Source organism: Xenopus laevis, chromosome 5S (assembly GCF_017654675.1).
Source record: "Xenopus laevis strain J_2021 chromosome 5S, Xenopus_laevis_v10.1, whole genome shotgun sequence".
NCBI classification, from domain to species: Eukaryota; Metazoa; Chordata; class Amphibia; order Anura; family Pipidae; genus Xenopus; species Xenopus laevis.
In genome coordinates, this window is record NC_054380.1 from 133,484,220 (window position 1) to 133,495,358 (window position 11,139).

Sequence of the window (11,139 nt, forward strand, 5' to 3'; positions counted from 1 at the left end):
TGAAGCTGATAAGAGGTTTGAAATGGAATAAATTGGTTGACACATACCCTGTCAATGGTCTTACAGTGTGCCAGTAATCATGAAATCGGTGATACAAGTACAACCCCTTTAATCCTGTATAAAGGGAAAACATACAGGGATGGAATCCGTTATCCAGAAACCCATTATCCGGAAAGCTCTGAATAACGGAAAGGACATCTCCCATAGACAATTTTAAAAAAATGATTCCCTTTTTCTCTGTAATATTAAAACAGTAACTTGATCCGAACAAAGATATAATTAATCCTTATTGGAAGCAAAAACAGCCTGTTGGGTTTATTTAATGTTTATATGAGTTTCTAGTAGACTTAAAGAAACCGTAACACCAAAAAATGAAAGTGTTTTAAAGTAATGAAAATATCATGTAGTGTTGCCCTGCACTGGTAAAAGTGATCTGTTTGATTCAGAAACACTACTATAGTTCATATAAACAAGCTGCTGTGTAGCCATGGGGGCAGCCATTCAAGCACAGGATACACAGTAGATAACAGATAAGTACTACTATAGTTCATATAAACAAGCTGCTGTGTAGCCATGGGGGCAGCCATTCAAGCACAGGATACACAGTAGATAACAGTTAAGTACTACTATAGTTCATATAAACAAGCTGCTGTGTAGCAATGGCGGAAATTGAAAAACATCTAAATGGCACAGGTTAAATAGTGGATAACAGATAACACCATTATGTTCTACAGAACTTATCTTCTTTCTGCTGTGTAACTTGAGCCTTTTCTCCTTTGAATGGCTGCCCCCATTGCTACAAAGCAGATTATTTATATAAACTATAGTAGTACTTATCTGTTATCTACTGTGTATCCTGTGCTTGAATGGCTGCCCCCATGGCTACACAGCAGCTTGTTTATATAAACTATAGTAGTACTTATCTGTTATCTACTGTGTATCCTGTGCTTGAATGGCTGCCCCCATGGCTACACAGCAGCTTGTTTATATAAACTTTAGTAGTACTTATCTGTTATCTACTGTGTATCCTGTGCTTGAATGGCTGCCCCCATGGCTACACAGCAGCTTGTTTATATAAACTATATATAAACAGATAACTTATCTGTTATCTACTGTGTATCCTGTGCTTGAATGGCTGCCCCCATGGCTACACAGCAGCTTGTTTATATAAACTATAGTAGTACTTATCTGTTATCTACTGTGTATCCTGTGCTTGAATGGCTGCCCCCATGGCTACACAGCAGCTTGTTTATATAAACTATAGTAGTACTTATCTGTTATCTACTGTGTATCCTGTGCTTGAATGGCTGCCCCCATGGCTACACAGCAGCTTGTTTATATAAACTATAGTAGTACTTATCTGTTATCTACTGTGTATCCTGTGCTTGAATGGCTGCCCCCATGGCTACACAGCAGCTTGTTTATATAAACTATAGTAGTACTTATCTGTTATCTACTGTGTGTCCTGTTCTTGAGGAATAGAGAAGCTTGAAAGGAATCAGAAGACAATGTGAGTTTATGGACTCCTTGAGAAGCAATAGCTATAACATCATGCCAGTCGCACCTACAGCTTGCAATCATTCCAGGTTTAGAGTATTAGAGGTATTTGGTTTCTGTGAAATGATGAGCTTAGGCCTTTAAGTGGATCACACACAGCTGTCAGTGTATCATGTTCCCTACGTATCTACAGACATTCTTCCAGTGCTCCGTATATCATGGCTGCAGGAGATAACCTGTATCACTTTCACTCACCCATCAGGCCTCAAGCAACCTACAAAGGCAAAGTTTTTCTTTATTCTCGGCATGAGTTCAGGGAAACACCTGTCTGTAAATGAAAGGGATGCTATCATTTTCAAAAGATTTTCTTTTTGCCTCAAAAAAGTAGGTATGGGATCTGTTATCCAGAATGCTCTGAACCTGGGTTTTTCCGGATAACAGATCTTTCCGTAATTTGGTCTTCATACCTTAAAAATTCGGATGCACACCTGTTTGTTGAAGTTGTGTCCAAAAGCGATTATTTAAAGCCCATATATACATCACAAAAGGGCAACATTTCGGACCCCTCCGGGCCCTTTATCAAGCCTATTGTGTCACACTCAAAAAACAACTTAAAGGGATCCTGTCATCGGAAAACATGTTTTTTTCAAAATGCATCAGTTAATAGTGCTACTCCAGCAGAATTCTGCACTGAAATCCATTTCTCAAAAGAGCAAACAGTTTTTTTTATATTCAATTTTGAAATCTGACATGGGGCTAGACATATTGTCAGTTTCCCAGCTGCCCCTGGTCATGTGACTTGTGCCTGCACTTTAGGAGAGAAATGCTTTCTGGCAGGCTGCTGTTTTTCCTTCTCAATGTAACTGAATGTGTCTCAGCGGGACATGGGTTTTTACTATTGAGTGTTGTTCTTAGATCTACCAGGCAGCTGTTATCTTGTGTTAGGGAGCTGTTATCTGGTTACCTTCCCATTGTTCTTTTGTTTGGCTGCTGGGGGGAAAAAGGGAGGGGGGTAATATCACTCTAACTTGCAGTACAGCAGTAAAGAGTGATTGAAGTTTATCAGAGCACAAGTCACGTGACTTGGGGCAGCTGGGAAATTGACAATATGTCTAGTCCCATGTCAGATTTCAATATTAAATATAAAAAAAACTGTTTGTTCTTTTGAGAAATGGATTTCAGTGCAGAATTCTGCTGGAGCAGCACTATTAACTGATTCATTTTGAATTTTTTTTTTAAAGTGATGCTAACCCCCAGTGCCTATGAACCCTAGTCCAATATCCAGATAAGATCCAATGGATTTCCATTTGTATCCAAAAGCAAATGTCCAATCAATAAAAGTCTCTTCACATAGTGTCCATGGGATATCAGTGCCAAACAGTGACATAAAATAGATACATAATCCTAAAAATATTGTTTTGAAACATTTATTTTGAAAACTTATGTGACTAGTTGTAACCTTGGATGCGACATACCTGAGATGTCTAGTAGACTTTGCACCAAGAGGATTTGTGTTTAGAAAATCTATCTTTCATTTGTCGTGTGGTTTCATCTATGTAAAGTAATCCGCAGGGACATTTCAGTAAATATATGACATATGTCGACTCACAAGTGAAGAAATGTTTGATATCATAATTTTTGCCAGTATGAGGGTGGTGAAATGAATTCCCTTTAATGACTGAGTTGCACTGGGGAAGGTCCCCATAGGCTTTCCTAGCAATTTGTGATTGAAGGAAAATCATTCGATCGATGGTTTAAAATCCTTCGAAACGTTCGATTCGAAGGAATTAATAGTTTTTCCTTCGATCGTTCGAACAAACGAATTGCGGTAAATCCTTTGACTTCGATATTCGAAGTCGAAGGATTTAATTCCGATGGTCGAATATCGAAGGTTAATTAACCCTCGATATTCAACCCATAGTAAATGTGCTCCCCAGACTATTAGAAAATTATGAAAACATTAAATAAACCCAATAGGCTGGTTTTGCCTCCAATAAGGATTAATTATATCTTAGTTGGGATCAAGTACAAGTTACTATTTTATTATTACACAGAAAAAGGAAATCAATTTTCAAAAATTGGATTATTTGATTATAAAGGAGTCTTTGGGAGACGGCCTTTTAGTAATTCGGAGCTTTCTGGATAATGGGTTTCCAAATAATGGATCCCATACCTGTATATTGTTTACTGAGGGAAACAAATAAAAGGGTTACAGGTCAATGATCTGGGCTACAGACTGACTGGCAGGTGCATCTTCTTATCTGGTGCAGTTCTCAGCCTCTGCAACGAAGTCCCATCAGAAGCACAATTTCAATGATGCCGCAATCATTCTGTCTTGGTGAGCCTTAAGGCAGTCAACCTGCCAATTAAAATGTATCCAGTATTATTGTAAGACTGCTCGCTGGTTGTCAGGATCCCCCTTATCCCCATACTCTTTGTGCAGTTGTTCAGATATTTTATAGTTGTCTGTCCCTGCATATGTGTCTTGCTACAAAGAAAGACTGTCGTTGGATCTTGGACTTTTGGTTTTCAGTTTTTATTTTCAGGTGTTACTACATATATTAGGGTTTTAATAGTAGAGGCCTCCAGCCTAACAGAATTGACCCTCCATGTCATATTCCATTGAGTTATATATGTGATGTTGGTACTTTTAATATATTGTTTCCCTGTGGGATAATTAAGCCAACCCATGAAAGACATTGGACTACACTACAGTAATAGTTTTTCAAATTTTTAGTAGTCCTGCATGCTAACACCAGGGGCAATTCTATTTATACAGATAATTACTACATGGCAGCACAGATCAACGACACAGCATGAGTTAGACCGAGCACTGATGATTTCTTTCTGTGTTTTATGTACAAATTGTAGCCAAATATTGCCTATGGCTGCCATTTAGCCTTTAAAACAGGGAATCACATATAGATGTATGTTAATTGGCTGGGGCTAAAAAGTTCCTTTCTTTTTCTCTATAGCCCCTGAGTTAAGGGGAAGTGCACCATGGTCTTATTACTCAGTCACATGTTTACTGGGGGACTTGATTTTAAATGCACTACAAAGTTAAAATGCTAATAGTGTAGGAAGGGAATAATTCACAGGGGTATGTTTGTTGGCTGGGGCTTTAAAGCTCCCAGCTTTCCCACTAGAGCTCCTGAGCTAAGGGTAAGTGCACAATGGTCTTACTACTAGTCACACTGGTTTCTGGGGGACCTGATTTAAAATGCACTACAAACTTATAATGCTCACAAACAGTGTAGGACTCACGTACAATGAGGGGCCTTGATGTGGCACGTGAGCTTACAGATTTTGGCCAAAGTGTGGTACTAACACCTCCTTTTTTGTAATGATTTTTTTCTCTTTGTGTACAAATATTGGCTTTTTATCGTTTACGGCAGCAGGTCAAGTCCTGAATGTGGGTTAAACCGAGCACTGGTATAACAGTGTCTACGGCAGCTGGTCAACGCCACAGCGGCAGTTAGATTGAGCGATGACGATTTCTTTCTGTGTTTCGTGTACAGAAACCAGTGCAATTAGCATCAGAATTGAATAATCAGCAAACCTGTAGCATCAGCTTATATTACAGCCAGGGAAGCTTATTTTCTGCTGGATAATTAGTGACGAGCCCTAAGCTTAGCTTCTCAACAGCCAATCAGAGCCCACTGAGCATGTGAGTGTCACAGACACTTTCCAAGATGGTGACCCCCTGTGACAAGTTTGAAGTCCTGGATCATTTCTGCTATTGACAAGCTGAAACTTTAGCCTCGTGCAATAAGTTCACTATATAAAATATGACATTTTTAGCCACAATTATTTTTAGGGTTTAGTTCTCCTTTAAATGAATTAAAACAAGCTAAGACATTTTAGAAGTCGGATGCAACCGCAATTGGTCATGTAAAATTCTTCTCATTACGCCAAGAAGCAGATCAAAGACTTCTGAAAAGACAAATGTCCTTCCTGTTCTTGGAAGTGACAATAAAATAATATGGATTTGGGAAGGTTCCAAGTGCAGCCAGAGGTGTGTCTGCTGGATCCTCCATAACTCTGGGCCTTATCACTGCACAGATACCATGTGAATGCAGTCGAGGAGTGAGAAGGCAAGTCTGTTCTGGTTAAGGAGCCTGTTGATATACATTTTATCTTCATTAAGGTGGAAGAAAAATGACCCTGCCTTCAAAAGACAAGGAAATTTATTGGCATTCCTGGATATGCAAAATGCCTCCAGTCAATTGCAAATCCTTAAATAACTTTTTCAGGCTATCTCAGATAAACAGATCTTCAGCCAAACCAAATCTGAACCCTAAAAATACTTTTTGTATCTGCAATTTTTTGTCCAAAGTCAAATGCATTGAAGTGAATGGGCCTTTTTTTCTTATGGCGACTTTTTTGTCTCTGCAACAATTTTGTCTTGGCAACTTTTTTGTTGCTGCAAATTTTTGCCTTAGGTTTGCAAATAAAATTAGCAGTTTGCGAAATGCAGAATTTCTCGGAGGAAAAAATGTGCTTGTCACTAGTATTAACGATTGTGAATGTACATATGAATTGTTAACTAATATACCCCAAGTGCTTTGAGAATAAGCACTAAGGGTACAATTTTGCTCCGCTTCTGTACTTGGAACAGGGGGTGTAAGGGTACCTGGGAAGGGGCGGGTTAGCTTGTGGGGTGCCCACCGCCACTTGTGACTTGCTCCCCATCTTCTCGGCCACTTCCAGGTTTGCGCCGCTTATGCCTTTCCGGGTTTATTTGGCAGATCCACTTCTGACTTTATTGTGCTTGGTGCAAAATTTGAATATTTGAAGGTGCCACAGCCAATTGTTCACTGCCCAATGTAGGTCTATTTCTCATAGTTCCTGGGCGCGTTTCTAATCTGTTTCTCTGTTCCTTAATCACTACCTGTTCTTGACTATCCCTGTATTGCTGCCTGAACCGACCTTTGCCTGTATTGACTTTTCTTCTGACTTCTCTTGACTTGGTACTGTGTTTCTGGTTTTGACCTCGGCCTGTGACTTTCGACTACTCCTCTGGCTACTGATTCATTACTTCACTCCTAGATTGGCATTTACCTCGGCCTGTCCCTCGGCTGCACTGCCTGTTACTCATTCTTTCAGTACACGTTCTGTTCCCTTGCCTGCCCAGAACTCTCCCCTTGGTCCTCTCCTTATAAGACCTGGCAGCATCCAAGTAGTGGAGGGCTTCTTCCAAAACAAAAGGCGGTTGTTATAAATGGAAGCATGAGTTGTGAATGGGACCTGGAGTTAGGTGAAGATTTGCTCCTGTCTTTGAATGCATCATGATTTGAGCTGGTCATTGCCTCATCCAGGAGGCTATTATATATAATGTGAAAGACTTGGGGTCCTTGATCACTGCCTGTTCTTGACTAGCCCTGTGTTGCTGCCTGAACCGACTTTTGCTTGTATTGACTTTTTTCCGGATCCTAACTTGGTACTGTTTCTGGTTTTGACCTCGGCCTGTGACTTCAACTACTCCTCTGGCTACTGATTTATTACTTCACTCCTAGATTGGCATTAACCTCGGCCTGTCCCTTGACTGTGCTGCCTGTTCCCCATCCTTCCAGTACACGTTCGGTTCCCTTACCTACCCAGATCTCTCCTCTTGGTCCTCTCACTATTAGACCTGGAAGCATCCAAGTAGTGGAGGGCTCTTTCCAAATCGAAAGGCTGTTGTTATAGGCGGAAGCGTGAGCATGTGAATGGGACCTTGGTCTTAGTTCTGGGTTTTGAGATACCCTACGTTACAGGGACATCAGTAAAAAGCCCATGTTGTCTCTTCATGCACACGCATACATAGACTTGGGTCAGTTACATCATTCATGTCTCCGCTGATATCATTGGAAATTCTTTAGATAAGGCACCTTAGGGCTCACTTACTACTGCTGAGTGTTGTACGAAATATAGAGGCACAGCACCATATTTTGACTGTGTTTGTGCACTCACAATAAAGTGCAGATTTGCTCCTGTCTTTGAATACAGCATAGTTTGAGCTAGCCAGCGACACATCCAGGAGGCCATTATACATAATGTGAAAGCCTTGGGGTCCTTTGTCCCTGGGAGTTCTGTAGTGTGGGTCAGATGTGCCATTAAAGCACAGTCACCACATAAGTGCAACATCATTGGTATCAACTTTACTTTTCCAGGGGTTATTTACAATTAGACAAAGACAACTGTCGCCCTTAACATTAGCTCTGGGTGAAATGAAACAGTTTTATGGACTAGAAGGAAACCTTTCAACTGATTGAAGGGTAACTCACTGCTCTCTGTGTTATTATTAAGCAGAGATTTCTATAAACATAGGCTTGCCTGAGTACATATGTATTGTGCATGCCCCCGAGTGAGAATGTAAACATGATCAAATATACACTAAGGCTAAGGCACATCTGTTATGACATGGGTCTGGGGTAGTTTGTATTATAAACCCATTTGCCGGTCTTTCTTGTTTCAAGTTCTAGTTGGGACATAACAGTGGCCTAATTATGTGTCAGCCTGCAGGGGACATGGCACTGTCAAAATAGCCCATTTTGTATTCCTGATTCTAAAAACAAACAAGGAGCTCTTATGGTGTGTTAGCTGGAAATAGTCCAGAATATACATAGCCAGTGATCAAACATAGCCAGTGATCAGGCACAGGCAGGGATCAGGCACAGCCAGTGATCAATCATAGCCTATTAGCCAGTGATCAGGCACAGCCAGGGATCAGGCACAGCCAGTGATCAATCATAGCCAGTGATCAGGCACAGCCAGTGATCAATCATAGCCAGTGATCAGGCACAGCCAGTGATCAATCATAGCCAGTGATCAGGCACAGCCAGTGATCAGGCACAGCCAGTGATCAAACATAGCCAGTGATCAGGCACAGCCATTGATCAATCATAGCCTATTAGCCAGTGATCAGGCACAGCCAGGGATCAAGCACAGCCAGTGATCAGGCACAGCCAGTGATCAATCATAACCAGTGATCAGGCACAGCCAGTGATCAAACATAGGCAGTTTAGGGGATGGTTAGCCGGACATCGCACCCAGCTACAGTGTCAACCGCACTCAGTGGGATGAGATGTTTACTTTGTTCTTTCAGGCATTTTTTTGTGGTTTTTCATTTACGCTTATTGTGAGATCATTATACCATTAAAGAGATATTTTACCTTTAAGTTAACTTTTAGTATGTTATAGAATAGCCAAAACAACTTTTTATTATTCATTTTTTTTTTATTATAGTTTTTGAGTTATTTGTCTTCTTTTTTTCTGATGGAAAATGCTTAGACAATGGGTGTATATTTCTTAATTTTTTTGTGTGCAAAATACATAAATAAGTAAATGGGCAGTATCGGACAGGGGTTGCAGGGCCCATCTGGGCTGTTACCTCAGGGTCTTCCGCCTCCCCATCCCAGTTTCGAAACTCGGAGTTGGCTTACACTCCCCCCGTGCAACGCATATCTCATGTGCCTCTACTTTTGGCCACAATGTTGGGGGAGGAAGGCACAATGTCCTGGGTCACATTGGGCCTGGTTTCGCAGAGCCAAATAAGGACTGAGACCCACCAGAGTTTTTCCTGGTATCCCACCAACCCAGTCCAACCCTGTCAATGGGATTTTTTTTCATGCAAAATACATTGAAATAAATGGGTAGTTTTTGCAGCTGTTTTTCTTGTGTTTTTTTTTTTTTGCAGCAATAAATATTGCGGCAAAATTATACTGCGATTTTGCAAAGAATTAGTCAATAGCAACAAGCAGAATTTCACCATGATTCCACGCCTGCCAAAAATAGGTGCTTATCACTATTCCTGACACAAAGCTGCTCTGTAAAGGTTCCTGGGAGCTTAATTACTCTATTTGTAGGTGTCCCATGATGTGGATTTCACTCATTTGTTCCTATTAAAGATAAGCTGTGCATCCAACCTCGGGATCCTGCCCTTATACAAACCATTGATTCCTCCTCAGTTTCACGATGATTCTTTTACACATCACATAGATCAAATCAAAGGGTTTCCAGAAAGGCATCGCTCACTTCCCAACTAACGGGAAAGTCACAATTGTGCAAGAAGCGAAGTTAATAAAGTGTTCTGCTCAGGAAACCGTGAGATTATACTCCCCTGATAACTTCATGTTATTCATCGCTTTTCTGCAGAAAAAGGCAACGATATGGGAACTCGCCAGAACAGCCTGACTCTCATTAATGGAAACCTGTTATCATTGTAACAGTTAAGGTCACCATAGACGTAGATTGCCAACGAGCGGATCTCTCCCAAATATGCACACATTGAGGTGGGCGATATCGGGCTGATCCGATTGTGGGCCCTAGGGCCCAACGAAAGGATCATAATGCATCCGATATGGGCTGTCGGATCACGGGACCGATGCGGCCGCAATCCAATGGGATTTTTTAACCTGCTGACTTTTGGCCAGATATCAATCGGGGAAGCCTGTTGGATGACCCCACACACGGGCCAATAAGCTGCTGACTCTGTCTGTCGGCAGCTTTTATCGGCCCGTGTATGGGGGCCTTTAGAGAGGCCAAAAAAGTTCTGTATTGTAATAAAAGCAGCAAGGTTTGCACTAGTGCCCTGTAAATGCTGCTGTTTTGTGTTTAACGGGACTGCAGGGCTGCTGTACAAAAGGCAAAAGTGGGGCCTGGAACAGGACAGGGACCCACAAACTTCCCTTTTAACTACATCAAGTGATACATTGCGGCATGTAAAAGGGTTGTTCACCTTTAAATTAGCTTTTAGTAAGATATAGAGAGTGATGTTCTGAGAAAATATGCAATTGGTTTTCATTTATTATTGTCTGGTTTTTGAGTTATTTAGCTTTTTATTCAGCAGCTCTCCAGTTTGCAATGTCAGCCATCTGGTTGCTACAGTATAAATTACCCTAGCAACCATGCATTGCTTTGAATATGAACAGGAGAGGCCTAAATCGAAAGATCAGTACTAAAAAGTAGCAATAAAAATTCAACTGGGACAGTCCTGAAAACAAACCTGTCACTCATAGGCTGTCTCTTTAATGGAAATATTTCAGGAGATATTTTTCAATTTGTTTTATTTTTAACAACAGGTTTTCAACACAATTGTCATATCGTGAAAAAACACATGAATGGGGTAGAGGATAAAATAGCATCCTTCAAATCAGGAGAGACTTTATCGTTAAAAGACCATATCTGAGTCTATTAGGCTGGAAATTAGCCTCTGTAGCTTTCATGTTTGAGCAGGGGGTTCCTAAATCTATTTCTATTAGTGTAGATAAGTGGAAGACTATCCTTAGATCAGAATGGCTGTCTACAGTGATTCTCATAAATAGATTCCTGCAGGGTGGGCTGCCTGGAGGACGGAGAGGAAGAGGAATGGATGATTATATCAGTAGGGTTGCTCCTGAAACAAGTCTACAAGTCTACGAAACCTGCAGAAAACATCCGGATGATGCAAACAGATCTAGAAATGTAGGGAATGTAATGAAATAGACACTGCTTTCATTGGCAATTACAGCCCATAGTATGTGTGAGTGATAGGGACTTTAGATTGTAAGCTCCATGGGGCACGGGCTGATGGGAAAGTTGGTTAATCTCTGTATAGTGCTGTTGAATATGTTGCCACCACAGTATATAAATATACAATTTTAATAACATAATAAAAACAAA